General features: G+C 40.3%; 1 protein-coding gene across 3 annotated transcripts in view; it reads left to right on the top strand.

Annotated features, from left to right (window-relative positions):
* Window positions 1–2,406: 2,406 nt before the first annotated feature.
* DAAM2 (dishevelled associated activator of morphogenesis 2) overlaps window positions 2,407–21,754 on the top strand; it is a 191,857-nt gene continuing 172,509 nt past the window's right edge. For 2 of the 3 annotated variants that reach the window (XM_030035272.1, XM_030035268.1), the window contains exon 1: window positions 11,033–11,245. The gene's annotated coding sequence lies outside the window, so the exon portion shown is untranslated. Of the gene's footprint in view, window positions 2,510–11,032; window positions 11,246–21,754 lie in introns of those variants that run through there. The other variant, XM_030035269.2, reaches the window with a different exon arrangement.

Genomic DNA, 21,754 nt, shown 5'->3' with positions numbered 1-21,754 from the left:
TTAGTAAGGCTTTGGACACTTTCACCTAACATCCTCATTGACAAACTGATGAAGTATGGGCTAGATAAGTGTACAGTGACATGGCTTAGTAGCTGGCTGAGCTGCTGGGCTCAAAAGGTTGTGGTCAGCAGCAAACAGATCAGCTGCAGGCCATGCAAATGGTGTATCCCAGGGTCAGTACTGGGATCCAAAACTGTTTAACATCTTCATTAATAGCCTTGATGAAGGGACCGAGTGCACCTTCAGCAAGTTTGCAGACAACATAAAACTGGGAAGAAAGATTGATAGTCATACTGCTGTTTGGAGGCACCTTAATAGGAAGCTCATAAAATCAAAAAAAGGGAAATACCAAGTCCTGTTCCTAGGGAGAAATAACCTCATGAACCAGTACAGGCTGGGGCCAACCAGCTGGAAAGCAGCTTTGTGAAAAAGGACTTTGAGTCCTTGAACACAAGTTGAACATGAGTCTGAAATGTACCCTCGTGGCAAAGATGTCCAACAGCCTCTGGACTGTATTAGGAAAAGCATTGCCAGCAAGTCAAGAGAAGTGATCCTTCCTCTCTGCTCAGCACTGTTAGGACACATCTGGAGTGCTCTGTCCAGTTCTGGGGTTCCCCAGTGCAGAAGAGAGATGGACATATTGGAGAGAGTGCAACAAAGGGCCACAAAGGTGATTAAAGGGCTGGTATATCTGACATATGAGGAGAGACTGAGAGACCTGGGACTGTTTATTCTGGAGAAGACGAGGCTTGAGGGGATCTTATCAATATGTATAAATACCTGATGGTGGGGGGAGTAAAGAAGATGGAGCCAGATACTTTTCAGTGGTGCCTGATGGCAGGACGAGAGTTTATGGGCACAAACTGAAATAAAAGAAATTCCGTTTAAACATAACAAAAAACTTTTTTAATGTAGGCGTGATCAAATACTGGAACAGGTTGCTCAGAGAGGTTGTAGAGGCTCCATACGTATAGGTACTCAAAACCTGGCTGGATGCAGCCCCAGGCAACCTTCTCTAGTTGACCCTCCTTTGAGCAGTGGGTTTGGAGCAGGTGATTGCCAGAGGTCTTTTCCAACACCAACTGTTCTGTGCTCTGTGATACCTTAATCTGTTTTTTTCTCATGACCGAGTCAAAACAGCTCAAGAACTGTGATCACAGCTGGCACTTACTATTTTGGGTCAAGTACTATTTGGGATGTGCTGTTCCTCATCCTCTTAAAATAAGTTATGCCAGGACAAAAATCAGGAATTGTGGTGAAAAGTTTGGGGGGGGAGCAGTAGAATTGCTTCCTGTGCTATATATATATAAATTGCGGTTGGGTAGAGGACTTCACTCTCTAACGTTTCTAATGTGGTATCTTTCACTAGTATCAAATTCTTACAGAGAGGAAAAAAAAAAAGAGGCCTGAATTTGCTCAGTGTTGATAAACCTGTGTTAAAGTTGATATTGTTACTTCAGTGGAAAATGGGGTTAATGAAAGGAAAACAAGGCCGTGTGTTTCTGTTATCCCCAAAAGAGTACAGTTTCTATGAATAATCTTAAGGTACCCATGGAGGAATTGACAATTTTAATGATGTTTCTCTTAAAACAGCTTAGTTAAATGCCATGGGAAGCAAACAAGGAAAAGGTTGTTTTAATGGTATTTCCTAAAATGACAGTACAGCAACATTTGTGGAATGTCCTGGAGCACAATCATTTGGCTTTAATAAACAATAATGAAAAAAAACCCCAAAACAAGAAAATTAGCTCAGTGATAAAAGTAAATAATTCATAACAGATTTCCTCCTAAATCCTGGAAGTCATCTGTCTAGAGCAGCTGATAGGAAGAAGCCAAAGCCAATAGTTCTGTATCAGCTGAAAACAATCTTTGTATACGTTAATCACACTCTGTGCAGACAAATTTGTTTCTCTATCAGTGATCACTCACTATCCTTATACTCAAATTTAATGTGTAGAGTAACCAATCAACAATTTGTCTACAATGCAGATGCAATCAGTGTTGAAGATATGATGGTACATGTGAGATACTCATACTGGGTTTGATTCTAGAGTGTATTAAGAGCTCCGTTGAGTGCTTCAACAAAGAAGCCTTTAAGTGTTTTCTTGCCTTTACATGCCCAAATAGTACCTACTACCTGCGTCTTCTCTTGCTTAGTGTCAAGCATGTGCTTCAAATTATTCTGGTTTAAGACAAAGTAATTTCATCAGAACACTGCAAGACCAGCCCTGTACTGGTTAACAGAGACCATACAGGAACCTCAGTACATATTTCTTCTGTAATTTCTTTTGAAAGTGAAAAAACATTGGAGATGCCTTTTATATTGACAGAAAGCTAAAAGGAACTATTTATTTGCAATTGTTTCGCCAGAAGACCATCTCTACAGTCAAAACAGCTGCACTAACTCTTCTGAACGTGGGCTCTTCCTACATGGTGAGGTCTTGAACTGAACACGGAGACCTACACAGAGAGAGAGAAGAGCAAATCAGAAACTACACAAATCATCCAGGTTAGTTCTAATTTGCATGCGGGGAACAGGAGAGGAATGGAATACCAGGGGACAGGATTTTAGCTAAAACTTTTGTTCTCTTAAATTTGTGTGATGTTATCTACATTCACCGGGCAAGAGGCATCTGACACCTGTTGCAAGGTGTTTTTCAACTTTAGAGCAAGGGTACAGCAAACGGGGCCTCACTATCCCCAATTACAGACAAACCAGCTGTGTTTAGAAGCAACATATATGCTAATGGCATAAAAATTGTAACATCCTACCCCATCTGTTCTCTTTACCCCATCACCATTCCAACAGAACAAAACTTGTATCCATGCTGTGCTACAAGTATTAGTCACACTGTTACTCAGTCTAAGGGCCAGCATATTAACTTGGTTTTGATTACAATTATAGTCTAAACTGGAGGCATTTCTTGTAAGTTAGTAAATAAGATTATTGGAAATTATAGTTTAGTAACATTCTTGGTTTTATGCTCTATTTTTCCTTTCTTTCTTTATTCTGTCCTTCATTCTTCCAGAGCAGCCACCAATTAGAAGAAAACTTGGTGTCAGCATCTTCCTCCTTGGTGCAATTTAGAATCCTTCAGGGTTTTAGTCTATTAAGAAGAGCTTGTGCATTCAATTTGTGCATGAAGCCTAATTACACCAAATGTCTCATCATTTTCAGTGTCCTTTCTATTTCTTTTGTAGTGCTTGCAGCAATCACTTACAGAGACAAAATAATGTGAAACCTTTTCTTCCCATGATATTTCCACTTTACGGGATCTGAAGTGCTGTGAAGTCATGTGAGCCAGTTCCCTACTGCTATGCACTCTGCAGTGATATTTACATGAGTGCAATGTGAGTGTAAAGTGCGGCTGAGTTAAGATGGTGCATGCTTCACACTGTTGTAAATGCGTAAACCAAGCAGCAGAGCAGTGGTGAATCAGTTGTCAGGGCTCAAGCTCGGTCATACTTCTGCTGAATTGAGCAGTAAGCTTCCTGTAGTTGTCTCCATAGGCATGATCCTGCCCCTCTGTCAGTATCCCAAATAGTTCCCACAGCTGTTAGAACCTCACAGACAGCCAATACAAAAAATACAAATGCTAAACTTCAGATACTGTTATGTGAAAAAAAGTATGATGTTTTGCTCACAGCTCCAGTGCTCTAGCTGTGTATGAAAATGTATTCAAGAGGAACACATTTACTGCCCATAATTTTAAAAGATTACCATTTTACATTTTTTAAGTCTTCTGCAAAACTAATTCATTACTGATTAGCTACATCCCTCAAGGTGACCAGTTTCTTCTCTGGCATGTGCTGTCGTTCAGGAGCAAACAATGACTTCAGGAACCCAGTCTCTGTGCATGAACATCTTGCATAGAATCAGGGCCACTACCTAGTTAAATATGTCCTGCTCTCTTGGCATATGCCAAGTCTCCTTCTGGGTCAGACTAGCACAATGGAATTAAAGCTTGCAGAATCTGGGTGTGCCTCTCTTCATATCCCAGTCAACTGCTTCACAGACAGAGCAATGTATTTTTTGTCTCTAGAGCAACTCAATCTTTCTGGTAATCACTCATGTACTACTTAGCATTCAAGAGAGCAATTCAGTATCCTTTGCCTAAAAGTAAGGAGCCACCTTTCGGTAGGAACATTGTCCCATTTCCAGGACTCCTAAGCATACAGGAATTCCTGTAAAGAAAGTGAAGTATCCTCCAGAAAAGTGTGTGTCACAAAATAGGACAGATTCTATGTGATGGAAATTATGTCTAAGAAAAATCAGGGTGTGTTAACAGTGGTGTAATGGAGGGGAAAAAAAACCCCAAAACAAACCAACAACAAAACACCAAAGCCCCAAAAGCCAGAATAAAGAGCTTGGCCATCAAGTACTGAAAATAAAGGTCATTTGCAATTAATTGCTATAATACGGTCAGCTGCCTTCCTAATTGATTTCAGCTTCTTACTAGGGGATCAGTGCTGCTAATTAGTTTGCATGTAAACTTCAGAGGACATGAATAATCAGAGTATAGCAAGCCGCACCAACCGTAACTAATCCTTCTAGCTCTTCTGTAAAGAATACACTGTAAGTAAATGTTGTCCCCTGCCTAGCACCACAGATGGAGCCAGGATTTGTAGCTCCAGCTACTTTTTTCCACTGAGATGCTACAAAGCACTCAGAAACATGCAGAACTGGCAACCTTAAAGTCACTTTTGAAGGAAGTGAGTTTCCTAGGTGGAATGGCAGCAGTGTGATAGCTTTGTCACCAGTACTGTAAAGAAGAGGATATTTAGCTGGAGCTCCCTGCCCACTAAGCAGGTGTTTCAGGATCCATGAGTAGCCAAGTGTTTACAAAACCCCAAGGCTGTTCTAAGTTGGTATCAGAGTCTTGACATACCTTGATCAGCTTGTAAACCACAGTGTTGCAAGGGAAGTTTAAAAACTGCCGTTACGACTTCACTCCAGTTTTGTGCTAACCAGAAATCAATGAGAGTAAAAGATCTGGCCTAGACCCTGCATTAGAATAAGAAGTGGAAATAGCCTTTGCCTTTCCCTTTTGCTTTGTATAGACGTTGGTTTGATTTTCCTGGAAGTCACCGAGGTCTGTGTGTTCATAGCTAGAGACTGACTTTATTTCTGACTGTATTAATGCCCTATTCTTGGTTGGAACAAGACATTTTGATCTAGATCATTGCTAATTAAATGATGGTCAATACAAAATCAGACATTCCCTAAACACTTCCAAAACTTAAACCCCCACCACACCCCTCCCTGCCATGCAGCTAAACAAATCCATGCACATAAATCAGGAGAATAAAAGAAAAAAAACCCCATACCATTCAGAGCCCAAACTAATTTTAAAATTAGTATTAGTGAAAGCCTATGTTGCAGTGCAGCCCAAGGTGATCTTTGGATTTTTTTTTTTCAAAAAGGCAAAAAAATCCTTCTAGTGAAAAATGTTAAGGAATGGCATTATACTGACTTTTGTTGGAACGGCTGCCTAGGGGCAAGCTCACTCCAGCCCTCCTTAGTTCAGATATTTAGTAGATCTAACCAACAACATGTGGTTACTGATGTTTGTGATTCAGATCACCTGTCTGCATACCGCACCTTTCTGTAAGGTGACCATTTGCTAGAACACAGTTTGTTTGGGTTTTTTTTTTAAATTATTTCTCTGGAAGATGAGAAGTTATGTATAGAATAGAAGGAAGCATTCAAAAATTATGGGGAAAGCAGAGGAAGACTCCATTTTACGAATCAGTGCCCTCTGTTTTGCTAACTGAATAGCAGAAAGAAACTGAAAGGATCTGAAGTTCAGCTGAATTTTTTTTTTTTTTTTTCCAAAACTGTGGTCTGTTATACCTGAGAAAGTATCACAAATAGGTTCAAAATGCTCATAAGATGTCAGGTGTGAACACAACCCAAGTTTCTTCAAGGCAGGCAAATGAAGCCACGGTGAAGTTGCTGGCTACAAATGTTTACAGTAGTCAGGGACTGCTAACTACCTTTAATTGCTGGCAGATGATCAATGTTTCAGTGGCAGGAAATTTAATCTAATTCTGTCTGAGTCTCTCTCCCTTGTCTTCAGGAATCTGGGTTTGAGTTGGGCTGTTATCTGAAAACAGAGTTGCACTTTCAAAATGTTTGAGAAATACCAAGCAAAACTAAAGGGAGAAATGAGACAATTCCTGTAAATTTTCCACATTTTTTCTTTTTTCCTTCAGTTGGAGTAATCTCTGACTTTCGCTTTCTAAGAGCTTGTCAACCTTTTCTCCTTTCTGAAGAGCAAGTGTCTTTTTCCTCTTTCCATAGCTGTTGTCTGAATTGCAGCAAATAGTGATGGCTTTTCTTTCGAGCTTGCGTGTTCCCTTGTCAGCCAACAACTTGTGCAGACCACTCACTAAATCTTAACCAATACAGGAGAAAGGGTTTTAATGGGCTTCAGAAGCCAATGAAGGAGGAGGAGGTATGAACAGGGAAAAGGGTGAAATTGAAATGTGCCATCTCCAGAAAGGTCCAAACCAACATCTTACATTTTATTATGATGTATACAGATTTGAATGTAGTTGACCTAAATTCTGTGGTGTGGGCCATTTCATAATATGGAAAACAAATTTTTTATTTAAGAACAATTGGTAGAAGTAGTTTGATAGCTAGTACATTGATTTAAGGCATTGTCAAGGAACATTATCTTCATGTTGAAGGCTATAACTTTCATTAACTGCACAACTCTTACAGATCTGATAAGGCTTAGGTTCTAGGAACCAATTTATTTACTTCTAACCAATTTTTCTTTTTTTAACTGAGAAAATAAACCCATCAAAAATAAATGTTTGTGCTGGGTTTGTAGTGGCAGCTAACTAAAACATGTTTTTCCATGGTGTCAGGAATGCTGCAGAAAAAGAAGTACACCAATAATACATCAGGTGCAAGCTAACCTTAACAGCAATAAATTCTGTTGCAGTTTCACTCAAACATCTGCATGCATTCACCTGTATAAAGGCATACATGCACACACAGGTATGTACATGCATTATGATTCAAGGGGAAAACAATCTTGTGTCATTAATAATGAACACTATTTCAGATGAGCATTGTCCAGATCCCTACTTTTTTAAAGTTCACAGCAAGTTCCCAAACTGCTGCATTAACACCTTAAAGATGTGGGTTAGGATTGAAAAGCTTTAATCTGAAATTTATATATCCCTGAATTGGAGCATGGTTCCATCCTTATTCATCAGGAATTCAGTGGGAGTGGAATGCAGCCCTTAGATCTGATGGTGTGATTTGAGCCCAAAGATAAAAATAATTTTAGAAGAATTATGTTAACTAAAAGAACATATATGCATGTCTGTATTGTATTGACTATATATGCCTCATTTCAGCCCCTCAGTGACAGGGGACAGAATTTCTTGCGGCTCTTTGATAAGTAAGGATAGGGATGGTTCCATCACCATGTTACATCCAATGTCAGTGTATAGTAGTAATACTGCTCTGCATGTCACACTCAAGAGATGCTCAAAACATTGTGTGGTATTTCAGAGACCAGGAGGCATGCAGAAACTATCTTTGTAGGGAGGGTGTGAAAGTGTTGCTAGTTCTGTAGCCTGTGGTGACTGAGCTGCAGACCCTATAGCAGCACTGGGTGGTGGTGTCAGGCAAGGCGTGCAGCCAAGCTCACAAAGCCATGGTGTTTAATTGCATTGTCAGAGGGAGCAGACAGCCTGGCACTTGGTCTCCTCTCACAATGGGCACTTTTGTTGTTAGATTAATATACCCGTGTCCTTTTGTTTTGACAAGGGATCTAACAAACAGTTCATATCTCCAGAGGTAGAGCAACATCTCACAGAAGCTTTTGCTTTGGCGTTCTATAAGGAATGTGTTTTGAGCAGCAAATAATCTATTCATTTTTTTATGTCCCTTTTCCCTTGTCTTTTCATGCCTTACTATTAAGGGCCCTTATACTCAGATAATAATATAGCTTTTTGGTTTTGACCTTGGTCATCAGAGCCTAAAAATGCTTATAGAAATAGATAGGTTATTTCTTTAATGATCTTATTCCTAAATTCAGAAGGAGCTGCCTTTGTAGGTAGGTTTGTGCTATCTTGGGATGTAGACTTTACATGATACACTGTTCAGAAAGAGAAACATACCTTTTTACTTTCTTGGTAACTTTGGGATGACTTCTCGTTTTGCTGTCCCCTATAAGCTAAGACACCAAAATAGCTCCTATTAAATGTCACCTCTTGTGCAAGGGCTTCTGCTCTGCAGAATCAACATTTTTGCAAACTGCAACACTTTTCAGTTTTCACTGAGGTATCTGCAGTTCAGTATTTAATAATAAAAAGCTGGCTTCTCTGTCATCTTTCATCCCAAGCTGTTACTAATACAAGTACTAAATTATATAACACCAGAGTTTAATGTACTTTGTTGTCGTTGGGGAAACAGAGTCACAGAAAGAATCAGTGATTTATCTAGTTTCATTTACTGCTGACTAAATATTGAAGCATGCAGCACAATTCAAATTCTATATGTCCTTTATTTTATTTAATATACCACACATGTCTCCTACAGCCAGTAATAGAAACCAGGAGTTGTGCTGTAACTATTAGACAATGCTCTGTCAATGGAACATCCAGATGCTGCGGTGAGAGGGGAGGCAGTTTTCACATGGGATTATGAGAGGAACAAGGAGCAACATATGGAAGGAACAGCAGACATTCTTTTTTTATCTTAACATTTATGGTGGTTAGATCATTCTGGTCCAGTGGCACAAGCCTGTTTCCTGCTAGGCACTTTCTGGTGTTCTGCATGTTCTTGTTTTTTGTGTGCAGAGCAATGGAGCATCACTTTAGCTCCTGCCAAGCCCTGGTTTCTCTCCATCATTGGTGTCTTTGCCATTCAAATCCCCATCCACTGCAGCACCTTACCCTGTTGCCTTGTAGACAGACTCTGCCTGTTTTGAACATATCAGAATAACCTTAGCTGATGCATCAAATGGATGGCCGGCTTTGTCTTAAAGATGAGTGTTTTGTAAACTTTTAACTAATGAACAAGACAAGGGCCATTTATCTTGGTTACACTGTATCATAATAAATAGTACAGTGTGCTAAGGTGAGAAGAAGGGAGGTAGTGTTGGTAATGTAAGCCTACCTAACCCTTGTCCCTTAGCCTGCTGCTGCAGGTTAGTTTCTAGGGCTGGATACAAGTCTCCAGAACCTTAGCTGGAGGAAGGAGAGGGAAGCAAGAGAAGAAACCAGTTAATCATTCCCACCTCTCCTTTCAGCTCTTCGTTCCTCTTCCAATGAGAAACTGAGAAGATAGAGGGGAGAAGGGGAGGCCAAGACAGTTAGGTGGAGCTGGAAAGGTGGAGATCAGCTGCAGAAGTACCTGGCAGCAGGTACTGGCAGGGAAAACACGGAGTAAAGGGGCAGGGGCTTGGAGGATAAGATGAAAAAAGTAGTAGGCAGAGATGTGAGTGGAAAGTGAGAATTAATAGACCAATGGAAACGTGTGACCAGAGGGGAGGATTGATGGAATTAAAAGATCCCTTCTACTGTGCATCATACGTAGTTTGCATGTGTAAATCATATAAAACTTTCCCAGGCTTTATGCTGAGAAAGGCAGGAGCATAGTACAGCTCATGCTAGAGGAATACTGATGTGTCCCTGTGGTTTAATACAAAGCTAATTATGCTGAAGATTATAATTTAGTAATGTGGCTAAATGGCTACTTTGCTTAAAGGGTAGAAGGCATACATGCCAGTAGTTAGCAGATACCTACTCAGCCTGTTTGTGAAGGACTCTTAGCATTAAAAGGGCTGGACTCACCTGTTGGTTTGTACCCATGTCCTTTTACCATAGTACCATAGAAACAGAAAGACATCGTGGGTTGCTAGCAGCTTGTACCCATTCTGTGCTTTTTGTGCATTGGTGTATATGAAGGCAGAGAAGACAGGACAGTGGTGACTTAGTCTCATCTTGTTTGATTTGGCCTGCCAGTTTGAAGGTGATATCTTTCCCCTGTAACTTGCTTTCTCTGGTTGTGCCATTAAATATATACATTTTTGTATATATATGACTTGGCCTTGTGATATGTGTTGATTGGTGTTGTCATCATGAGAGTTCAGTTATTGTAATGAAAACAAATGACTTACATGTACAGAGAGCAAACCATATATTTCCATGAGTTTAAAAAAAGAGAGAGATTTTGCAGGTGGTGTTACTATCTCTGAATTTCAGCATTACTGTTTAACAGAGAATGCGGTTTCTTCCACTGCAGACAGCAACACAGACGAGGCAGACAGCTCCCCCATATTAATCTAGCTATTAATATCAGATATAGTTGAAAGTGAAGTCAGAAAACAGAAAACATCCTAGAAACAGTGGTTTGCATGGGATTAAAGCTATCTGGAGAATGACTGAGGAGGAAAAACTGGGAAATGAGGGCTTTTTATTTAGTGAAGTCATATCCTCTCTCTTACAAGGGAATAAAATCTCTTAAGGTCAAAATGCTCCGAGTTGCTAGGGGATATCCCTAATCCTAATGCTGCTGCAGACCGTGGGCTGGGGACAGCATGCCACAGGGTACAGCACAGAGCACGGGGTTGGAGCGGACGCACTGCACCCCGCTGGGGTCCCGACCGCAGATGGGGCCCTGAGCCCACGGTCCAGGGAAACCAGCCGCTGCTGCTGTTGCCTCCTCCTTCGCAGTGCAATAATTCCCACCTACGTTGCAGAGGGTGTGAAGGAAGCAAAAATAAACAACCGCAACACCTGAAAGCCTTGAATGAAAAGCTGTGTAGAAGAGCGTTGTTCTCGTTCTCGAAGCACGTAGGAAACCGTCTGGCGTTGCGATGGGTATCGCCCGGGTTGGAGGCAGTGAGCCCGCCACCCCGGGCAGCCCTGATAGCTCCCGGTTCGCGTGCGCTCCTGCCAGGCCGGAGCTTGTCCCTTTAAGAAAGTGCAGCACAGTAGCAGGGGCCGGCCCTGCCTCCCGAAGCCTGAAGCGCTGGAGCCGGGCTGGGGAATGGGAAGCAGTTCCTGATCAGGGTCTGAGCGAGCGCACACAGCAGCAGCAACAACAACAGCACCGGCAGCAGCCGCCGCCACCACCCCAGCTCCGCTCGCTCAGCAGCATCCAGCGTGGGGATCAGCGCTCTGCCTGGCTTCCTGACACGGGGTGGACGTTCCTGAGCACTGAGCTCAGCTGCTGTAAAAAGCAAATAGGAAAATATACAGCTGAATAAAATTGGTAAGTCAAACTAAAGTCACAACCGCCTCCTTGGGCTGCACTTTTCCAGTCTCTTAATTTGTAATGTTTTTTGCAGGCCGGTTTTTTATTGTCTTCTAAGCAGAGCAGCTGTGAAAACATGGAGGCAAAATAAAAGTGTAAAAAAACCTTTGAGGATTTGTCAGCGTTTGTGCTCCTATTTTGAAATCCTCTTTCCACATTGACGCTTTGCTGCAGGAGTGGGGAAGGGGAAACCAGCAAGTGCTTTTGTATGTGGGGGGAAAGAAAGCTGGTAAGAGTTGTAATTGGCTTTTCTCGTGGAGATGATTAAAGAGGGAGATTTGAAAAAAAAACAAAAACCAAAAAAACCCCCAACCTTTCAAGAAGCTTGAAATGACTTGTCATGTAGTTTTCCAGAGTAAAAAAAAAAAATCTTATGTTAAACAGTTTTAAAACGCACTGGGATGTATGCAGCAGGAATAAGAATCTTTATAAAACTGTATTATCAGTGGAAATCTGGATGCCAAAGCATTGCCGAGCAAATGTTGTATATGTTTGTTTAAATTTAACTAAACACATTAGCAGCTCTGGAAGAGCAGAGGCATTAAATGCCATGTTCTCTGCAGCGGACAGAGGGCGGTGTTGCTGCATCTGGCATAGTCCTCCCTGAAACGGGGAGGTGGTAAAATTTCAAGTGAAAAATCGAATAGAGCAAGATGTTTTAAACAATTAAAACAGAAATTGTTCACGCATGCAGAAAGCTACAGTATATAGCATCCATTTAGAGCAGCCAATGTTTTTAATTTTTATTCCCTTAAGTTGTGGAGGTAGGTTTTTTGTTTGGTTGGTTTTTAAGTGATGATCTGCTTTATAAAGAAAAATATAAATTCTGTTGATCAGCTCTAGAAATTACAGCCTGGTTATGATCCTGTTATCTTTTCTGGATTGTCTTGTGGGGTCGGCCTGGATAAAGAATGGGAGGGAAAGTGTGGAATCTCTTGACAGAAATGTAACTTCTGTAATGGTGTGGGAGGTGAGGAAGAACTCTTGCTCAGTGTTGATCAAGTTGCAGGCTGGAGTTAGACATCTGATATGGGAACGTATCCTTTGTATCCAGCACAGATATGTAGCAGAGGTTGGAGATCTATAAGCTGAATAATAAGACCTGTAAACCCTAATGACTGAACTGCATATTGTCAAGTAGTTTGGGGAAAGGGGGAGGGACATGTTCAGGCAGGCATATAGCTACAGCTTTCTTCATAGAAATCCCAATACCACTACTGGTACAGGAGTCTGATAATTGTGCCATATCCTACCCATATATAACAAAGAGTCAAATATATACAAGAGATATAACAGACTGGCCTTACCTTTGTGTGTGTATACTTGCTTTTGTGTATCCTGGTGTGTATAATAATATTCTGCTGCTTTGTGCAGTAGGAATTTGGATTTCCTTGAATCACAGGCTTTAAAAGGAACGAAGATATTATTTAACTAGTGCAGTTCTATTGTGAGTAGAGAAGGATCAGAGCTGTCAAGTTCCCATCTGATACAACCACTATTAGAACTTGATGTTTCTGTTGTGACCTGGGGCTTTGGTTGTGCCTTGAAAACCAAGATGTTTCTACCTGGCTTTATTCCTGTTAGTTACAAATCACTTGCAGTGGACTGGAAAGATTTGCAAGTTTTGAGTCCTCTAATGTGAGACATGCTGGGCAAAGCAGATTAAAAGAACTGAATGAGCATATGGAATGCAGTCATTCAGACTCCCAATTATTATACCTCATTGAAAATTTTAGACTGCTACTACCTCTGCTGAATCAGTAGAGTATGTGAGCAGAAGTCAACTTTCTTACTTGCAAGAGACAGTTAAACAGTTATTGTGAGGCAGTGCATCCTCAGGATATTAGTAGCTTTTCAGGAAAAAAATAGCCATTTCTTTATACTCCTTATGGTTCATTAGACATCCAGGTATGAATGGCCCTTTGAAATGATTTACTGGATCAGAGGAAAGATTTCCCTTTTCAGTTCATCTCTGAACTAGCAGGTACTAGTCAAATGTCTGACTGCTGCTTCAGTAACTTATTGAGGAATCTCTTTCATTTTCCTACAAGCAGACTATTTGATGGGATTACTCAGCTGTCTCCCATGTGTTGTGCAGGACATGCTGGACCCCTGGGCAGTGGAGCAAGTTCATTGAGAATGATAGAGCTATCAGACATCCTCAGACACGTTTCACCCTAGCGGATGCTTGTCTTGGTAGGAGGCTAATTTATTCACTGAAAGTGTGTCTCCTCCACTGTCACTGATGTTCAGCTAAGCTCTTATCAGTTGCATCTCCCATCTATTTAATTTGTCTGCATGACATGTTTAATATGGTAATTGAAGTGATTTCAGTTCAGTTCTCCTACTTGCCTATATTTCAAATTAAAGTCTTTGCTTCAGAAATGGAAAAGACAGTTTGATGTGCCTGATCCTATTTTTACTGTGTTGTTTGGAAATTCACTTTAGTATGTGTTTTATTTTGCTCCTGAGTTTTTTTCTTTGAGTTACTTTGTACCTGAGAGTCCACACTGTAAGTCTGTCCGTGGCTGATGCTGAGGTCATACAGTTTACTCCTGCAGAGTCTCCAAACCATTAGCTTAATTTGACATATGTGTGTGATATTTAAAATGTGAAGAAATCCTCCACCTATATTTATGCCAAATTAAAGAAACAGAGCTTCCTTGAGTAGCTTTTTTCATTAGAGACTGCTCTTTTTACCTGCCAGTAGATAACTTATGATGTTGACAGCGCTATAAATTCTGTGCCTGTCATTGGAGTGCTTGTCTACTACTTGCTCACATTGACAGTAACTCTGCTGAGTGAGTCTAGCCAGAGCAAGACTTATGGTTACTCAACAAATTACTGACAGTTTGGTTTTTAATATTATTAGTTTTGGTCATTGTTTAGTAGAGCTTCTCATTCTTATTGTCAATTCTTCTTTGAGCAACTTATCATAATCTACTTAATGAAGCCTACTGCAAAATCCTTTCTCTAAGAATGTTTCTGAATGTTACCACAGGTTATGAAGGCTTGTGATGCTCACATAGCTGAGATGAATCTGTCCTTATTCTCTGTTGTAGGTAAAGCCTCTTTTTGCTTTATATAACAGAAGCAGGATCCCCAATTAAAACCTCAGTTTCATATCAAAGACTCCCTGTGCTGATAGTGTAGTAACCCACCTTGTTCTTTGAGAACAGATTTCATAGATGATTTTTCACACTGAACAGTGATAGATGTGGTGTTATGTCTGATTTATTTGCCTGTCTCTACTTTTGCAGTCATTTGGAATGCCACATTTTCCATTACACAAGGGAATGTTTATCAGTGTAAGTAAGTGGAGACCTCTCAAGTCATCCTGTGCAACGTCAAAAAATGTTGACTTGCAAAGAAGGTGAAGGAAAGCAAATAAGATTTAATAGCTCTGAAGGTGGAGATGGAAAGGAATTATTGCAGGAATGAGTTCCCCAAAGAATAATTTCAGTGGAGTAGATACCTGTATGCAGCTAGTCCCAACTCTTCCAGACAGACTACATCAGATCTGCCAATGCTCATGTGCATGAGCATCCTCTGAGGAACTAATTTATTTACATCTTCAGATATGTACAGCTGTCATCTTGTGTCTGAGACACTTGATAACTGATCTGTTCCTTTTTCTTATCTGTAGTTCCAAAGTTCTTTTCTTAACCAGATTCATCAGAATCCTTGGAAAACTTCAATCTCTCTTTAATCTCAATCCATTATTGAAAGTATTATTTCTTAAATGTAAAAAATAATGAACAAGAAGTCTTTTAAAAACTCTTAGGCACTCAACGAGTTTAATTATACTTACAAAAACATGGTAGTGACCTAATATATCATTAAATAATCACATTTAAATACTGCACTGACCTTGCCAGCCACTAAATCAAAGCAATGGCGAAATCCCTTTTGTTCTCTTTGCTACACCCTGAAACCTCTGAAGTAATCTTCTGAGCACTTAGCAAAAGTATGTATCAAGCTGATGTGTTTTGGAGCATGAAATAGGGAAAAGAGGTAGGAATTTCTAGATTCCTAGGGACCGAAAAAGGCCCTGCTGAGATTCCCCCCTTCCATTTTTTATAATCAGATAAGCACAACAGACCATGAATTGTAAAGGTCTCATATGAGAAGAAAAGACAAAGTGGCAGCTGACAATGTTGTTATTTAGTACAGGCTGCACTTCTCAGTGCATTCATTGGAAAGGATAAGTTTTGTTATCAGGGCTGTTGCTTGCCATCTTGTCAAATTGTCCTTTGCAGAGCGGGGGGGAGGTAACTGATTCACAGTGCAACTGCTGACTTTTAAAGTGGAGCATAGAGCAAAAGCAGTTATGAAGTCTGCGTCTGCATTTTTAGTTTCCTGCTCTCATGCATTGTTCTATATGAGAAACTTGACATGGTGAGAAATGTGGATGAGCAGAAGAACCATCAAATAATGAACTGTCTTTTATGCCATGTGGTGTATAATGCAATAGCCAGGTGCAGCAGGTAGGCCAAGGGCACCCTTTGTAACTGCTGTTCCTAGTTCTTTTCACTTGTGCTTCACTTTTTTTTAAATGGGCATTCTGTCATTTAGCCAATATGATGTGTTAGCCAGATTGTGTGTCTAGTTCTGCAACCTCTTTATAGATGTATCGGGACCTGCAACTTTACCTACAACTGGCATGATCATATAGCTGTGTTTATTTTGAAATCCACGGAAAGTACATGGAGAAACACTGTAATTTCATTTCTCCAAGAGAATCTTTTTCAGCAGCTGATGAAACCCAAGCTCATGTCAGATGAAGAGCTCTTGTGTTATTGTTTTCAGTTAATTAAAAAAATAAACCCCAAATCCCTTACAGTAGCAGTTTTATAAATACTATGTGTGTGCATGCGCGTGTATGTGCATGCCTACACTAGTGCTTCACTCTCGTGTTGACAGCTTGTGCTTTTGACTGCAGGCTGGGCATTATCATACACTTTCAGGTACAGGATTTGGTGGTGCAGGGATACAGGGGATGGATGGAGGATTTAGTTTTGGTTTGTTTTGCTTTTTTTTTCATAGATCTTACTGCAGTAAGATATATTCAAAATAAAGTAAAAGCTTCAGTGTTTGCATCAAAATGGTAATTTTTTGTTGGTTTGGTTTTTTTTTAAGAAAATATGCTAAAGGCTCAATTTTATCTTCTGGTAGGCAAACAAAACATTTTTCTGGCAATTTGGTACATTACTAAAATGAAGAGTAACTTGATTAGCACACACAAGTTTGGCACATTTAAAAGGCAGGAAGCTGGGTTTGCTTCAATAGAAAGGTGCACTGGCGGCTGGGGCTGAACTACATCTTAGCACCCACATCTTTCTATTGAGTGCAGATCCCCGTAAGCTGAAGGATTATTATCTTTCAAAAATCTTGAACAGCTTTACCGGTGAGTTGGATTTCTTTTGTTTCCATTTTAGGAAGGAAAAATTAATTTGCTTTGGGTGAAAGCTGTTAAACTGACAGTCCTGGAAGACCGCAGTCCCATTGATCAGCCACAGAACAAGCGATGCCTTGGGCCATGGCTGATCCAGCTTCCCCAGTGCTGCTCTCTAGCTGTGTGTCTTGGTCCAGTCAGAGGATCAAAACTGAAGTTCAGCATCTTTCTGTTCAACTTCATTTTTTTTTGGGCCAGCATTGTCAGATTGCCAACAAGGGGCTGACTAGTTAGATTTGGGATGGCTTCTTCTGTAATCTGTTTAGGTTATGCCCACAGATGTTCTTGTGATCTTTTTGTTTCAAGTGACAAATAATACTGTGGCAAACTTGCTCACTTATTGAGACAGCCTTGGTCAATTCATTTCACATGAGCAGCCATCAAATGGGAATGGTTTTTGTTCGTTATCCAGAATGGATTCAGCCTAGTGACCTGGTGGAAGGACATACTGTATTCCATTACCAGCCCTGTGAATCATTCAATTGCCTGACGCCCTTTTTCAGTACTCCAGTTGGGTTACACAAATCCTGTGGTTTTAGGCTCTGCATTCTTTGCCTGATTCAGAGGCCCTTTGGAAAGTTGCATGTGGGTGTTTGCATTAAGCTCATCTAGAAGTCAAAGACTGTTAACTGCAGACGCTTCCTTTCAGACTGGAAGGTAGGACAGAAGGACTCTATGACAGTGGCACAGAAGTTGTGGTAGTACCCACAAGGATGTGTAGTAACTTTAGCACAGACTAAACTTTTTGGCAGGATATTGTATTTAAAAAAGAGATACTGTTTTTAAACATTATGCAAACTTTGTATTTTCATGTTTGTATGTATGTCTTCTTCCCTTTTTCCTGAGATTTAAAGAATAACTGTCTTTTAATCATATTATCTAGAAAAAAAAAATCTTTTATTTCTGTCTATAGAGCACTTGGTCATAAAAGTATGTATTTGTACTGGAAGCTGGTTTTCACTCTTTGTGCTGGTTATTTTTAATTACACATTGCTCAGGTTATAGAGTGAAACTTGGCCAGGTAGTTCAAACTTCCTGTTTCTTGTTCACTTTGCTAAGAGTTCTTTCATCGTCTAATACTGTACAGCATTTGGGTTGGAAGCCCTTCAGGGATTTTTTTATATTGAACAACCTTTTTTTTTTTTTTTGCTTAAAAAAATACCCAAGAACAAATAATGAGTTCTTGATGTTAGGTTTTAGTCAATAATGTTGTGCTTTTGACAACCACCCAGTGTCACGCTTAAGGTGGCTGACTTGTAGGTGAAATTAAAATGGAAAAATGAAAATGTACTCCAGCCAAGTTATTTTTCCCTGTTTCATTTATCTTTTCAAGACACCATTAGCTGGAAAGAAGGCAACTACTGCAGAGCTTTGACTTTGAGTACAATAGAGAGAGAACAAGAGAGTGTGACTGTCAGGGTTTGGAGAGTTATACTCGTGCTTGCTACTTTGACTTCCTTCATGTCCCACGGCCCAGACAGTCAAAATAGCTCAGAGTTACATTTTCAGTTTCTCAGCCTGAGAACCAACTGACATTAACAGTCAGGCATTTAATGTGCAAAATTATTTAGGAAAACATAGCATCTCGTACCTCAGCAATATTTGAACTCTCTTGAAAGTCTTCTCTCTCATCTTTACTTGGCAGTTAACAGAAGTCTTTCCATATTTCAGAAAGATTTGCTAATCTGCACAGGGTGCTGTAAGATACTTTATTAAGAGAAACTGTTTTTTAATGCCCTTGCATGTTTTAATGTTATTTTTGGGGGAACGAGAGCAAAGATCAGCAGTACAGGGTACTTGCATTATGGCTGTTTTTCCAATCCAACCTTTAAGTTGTAGGGTTTGGGTTTTTTTTTTTTTTTTCCTTCTAAAAATTTACTTAATTTGCAAACCACTTCGACTCTAAAAAAGTGCTAGACCAATGGGGGACCAGTGCATCATTCTCAGCACTCAAAATTTCTTGCGGGACAGCAGTCACAGGGAACTGGTGGGTTACCAAATAGGTCTAGTGACTCTGCTTCTGAGGACCAGTTTGTATAGAGCACAGCTGAAAACCCACTGAAACAAACCAGCAGCACTGAAAGAACTTTCTGCATTAAAAATTTATGTTCTCTTCTGCTTCCTCAAATGTGAGAGATCAGATCTGGTAAACATTCTTGGTGTGTGTGGACAGGGTTAGCTAGCTACTGCTATACAACAGTATGTAGTAACCAATGTGTAGTTAAGAATATATGTTTGGATGAATCATGGTATATGGATACATGTAGGTATGAGTGATCGTTGCTTTGTAGTTGTACAGTTTGAAGGGCCTTAGGTGGCCCACCCAAATCCTTAGGTGGATTTGATTCTATACATGGCTGCATGTGTGGAAGGGTTATACATGAAGTTATCGTGCTACTTGGTTTATTGAGCCCCTTATCCCAGTGTCTGAAACTGTGATTTGTTATGCTGTGATATGATCAAAAATAGAACCACAGCTCACTGTAGCGGGTTCTTTCAATCCTCTGGGAATGCTTGTCTGGCTTAAATGCATGAAACTGAAATGTGTAATACAGAGCTGCAGCTTATAGATCAATGCTGACTCCATTTGTGGGGATGAATGAATACCCCATGTTTCATGTGCTACGGGAGAGTTCACAGATGACTTCTTATGTTACAGTACTATATTTTTCATGCTTTTTCAGCTTTATGTGTTTTGCTTTTTCTTCTCTGTGTAGAATAGGATGGTATTATCCTGGGCTTTTCAATATAGAAATAGAATGTGAAAAGATTTCTCCCTGCTGACTCTTTTTAGCGGTTTCAGAGGCTTCTTTACAGTAAAATTTCAGTCAAGTCTGAAAAAGACAGGTGATTGTTTCTATACCCATCCACACATTTCACAGCTATAAAACTTCTTTTTTTTACTCAGATTCTTCCTGAATGATTTGCTGGTTTAATTTTCTTACTTATCTGCCCCTTTTTACAGTTCCTTTGACAGCTTTAACACCTGCATGCAGGTCTGTGAAGGTAACTTCTCACAGTCTAGTCTAACGATTGCATGATAGGTGGGAGAGTTCACCTCCATACTGTTCTTTGCAGGTGGTCATAGATATAGAGAGCTTTATTCCTAATTCAGAGTTTTCCCTTATGATCCAAATTTTTACCTGAAAATACTGAAGTTCCTACAGGTGGATAAATTCTGCTCAGAAAACCCCCATAAATCTGCTGAATAAAGAAAGCAGACTCACCCTTATACTAGCTACCCTGCTAATATTTTGGTTCTATTGCACCTCATCTCTGGATTTTATTTATTTATCCTGTCTGGGCTTAGCAGAGGATGAGGTGTGCAAGACTGAAAGAGACCTCCTGAGTCACGGAGTACAGCGTTTCTGTAATTGCAGGAAATTATGTTGCAGTATTCCCTTCACAAATTTATCAATCTCTATCTCAAAATTAAATGGCTTTTGCTCCTGTTGCTTCCTATTGGGAAGCCATTCAAGAATCTCACTCCTCTGATGTTTAGAAATCTGCTTCTGATTTCCAAACTAAATTTGTTTGTAGCCAGTTCATGCCCATTTGTTTTTGTGCCAACATTGGTTCTTCCCCTTTCTTATAATCCTGTGGTCTGAGGTGGTTCTTGACTTTCTCTCCCTCTGCTTCTACCTAGGAAGGTAAGATATTTTAATTGTGCTTCTCTTCACTATGATCTTCATTACCAGTGTCATTGTACCTTAGTTTGATAAACTGTTTAGTCTTGAGAGCTTTTTAGTCTTTCCAGTCAGTTCTCAGACAGAAGCAGGAAAAGGTGAGTGTTCACATTTTCCTAGATAGGCAGAGAGTATGTGTAACTTTCTGGTAACTCTGGGGCCAGGAAGGTGAGGTAGGGAGGAGGAGAAACTGGCCTGCATGTTTTTGCGTCTGTAAAAAGCTTTCACTGGGGACTTTGTGAAAAATGACTTGGGTCTGAGGATCTGGTGCCTGGCATAGGCAAAGGTGTTGATCCAGTTCTCTTCATCTAGTCCAGCTCCCCCATCCCTCTGTAAAACCTGCTTGAAATGAGCCAGCTGATAAAAATTTTGGAGGCAATGCAGCTTGCAAATGAGTTTTTGAGGGCAACTTTCCAGCTGTTTCCTCAGAAGGAATGAGGCAAGTGGCTCCCAGAGCCCCAGACAAATGCCTGGGATCTTTCTTCTTTGGAGTGCATGGAGAGTCCCTGAGAAGAGCTGAGAGTCCGGGGGCTGATAGAGAGATGAAGCCAAAGGCCTCTAGTGGGAACCTCCTGCTGTCAGGATCCCACGCTAAGCTGCAGTTGAGGGCAGGCATGGAGGGGAGAGAGAGCTGAGTAAGGTTTGCTGTGACCTTGATACGTTCCCATGCAGCTTCCCTCTCTGTGCAGTGCTCAATGGCATCATTTACAAGATTCCTCAAACGTCCTTAAACTCAGTAGAAAAAAATGTGTAGTCCATTCAGCATGCTACTGTACTTTATACTATACTTACCAGGATACTATTGATCTTAAAATGATATGATTAAGGTTGATGACTCTTATAAGACAGCTTTTTATTTAACAGAGTGTATCAAACCCAGGACCTTTTGCAGGGAAGTACCAGTCTACGTCAAACTGTCTGAGGTTTAGGATGGAATTTGGGGGCAGAAGAACAAAGGGTGGAGAGGAAGGAGAGCCAAAACAAAAGACCTGGCTCCTGGATTAGAGCAGATGGTGGGTGGTAGGTAGGTAGAGCGGATGGTGTGAGAATGGTGGGGCTTCTGTTTGGATCCATCACTTTAAGGTGAATACAGTGGTTCTGAGATCTTCTGAAGTTGGTGTCTATATTTTTCTGTGTATGCTGAATTATTTTTGATTAACAAAGAAATTAAAACACTTTTTTCTTTTTTTTTTTTTTTTAGGTTTTTTTTTTTTTTTTAGTTTTTTTTTCCCCATGATGCAAAGGCAGGGAAAAAAATATTTCTCACACAGTTCTAAGTAGAGCTACTACATTCCAGGAAAAAGGTGTTTCAATATATTTTTAAAT

This window comes from Aquila chrysaetos, chromosome 13 (assembly GCF_900496995.4).
Source record: "Aquila chrysaetos chrysaetos chromosome 13, bAquChr1.4, whole genome shotgun sequence".
NCBI lineage: Eukaryota > Metazoa > Chordata > Aves > Accipitriformes > Accipitridae > Aquila > Aquila chrysaetos.
This window is presented reverse-complemented; position numbering and strand designations above follow the sequence as displayed.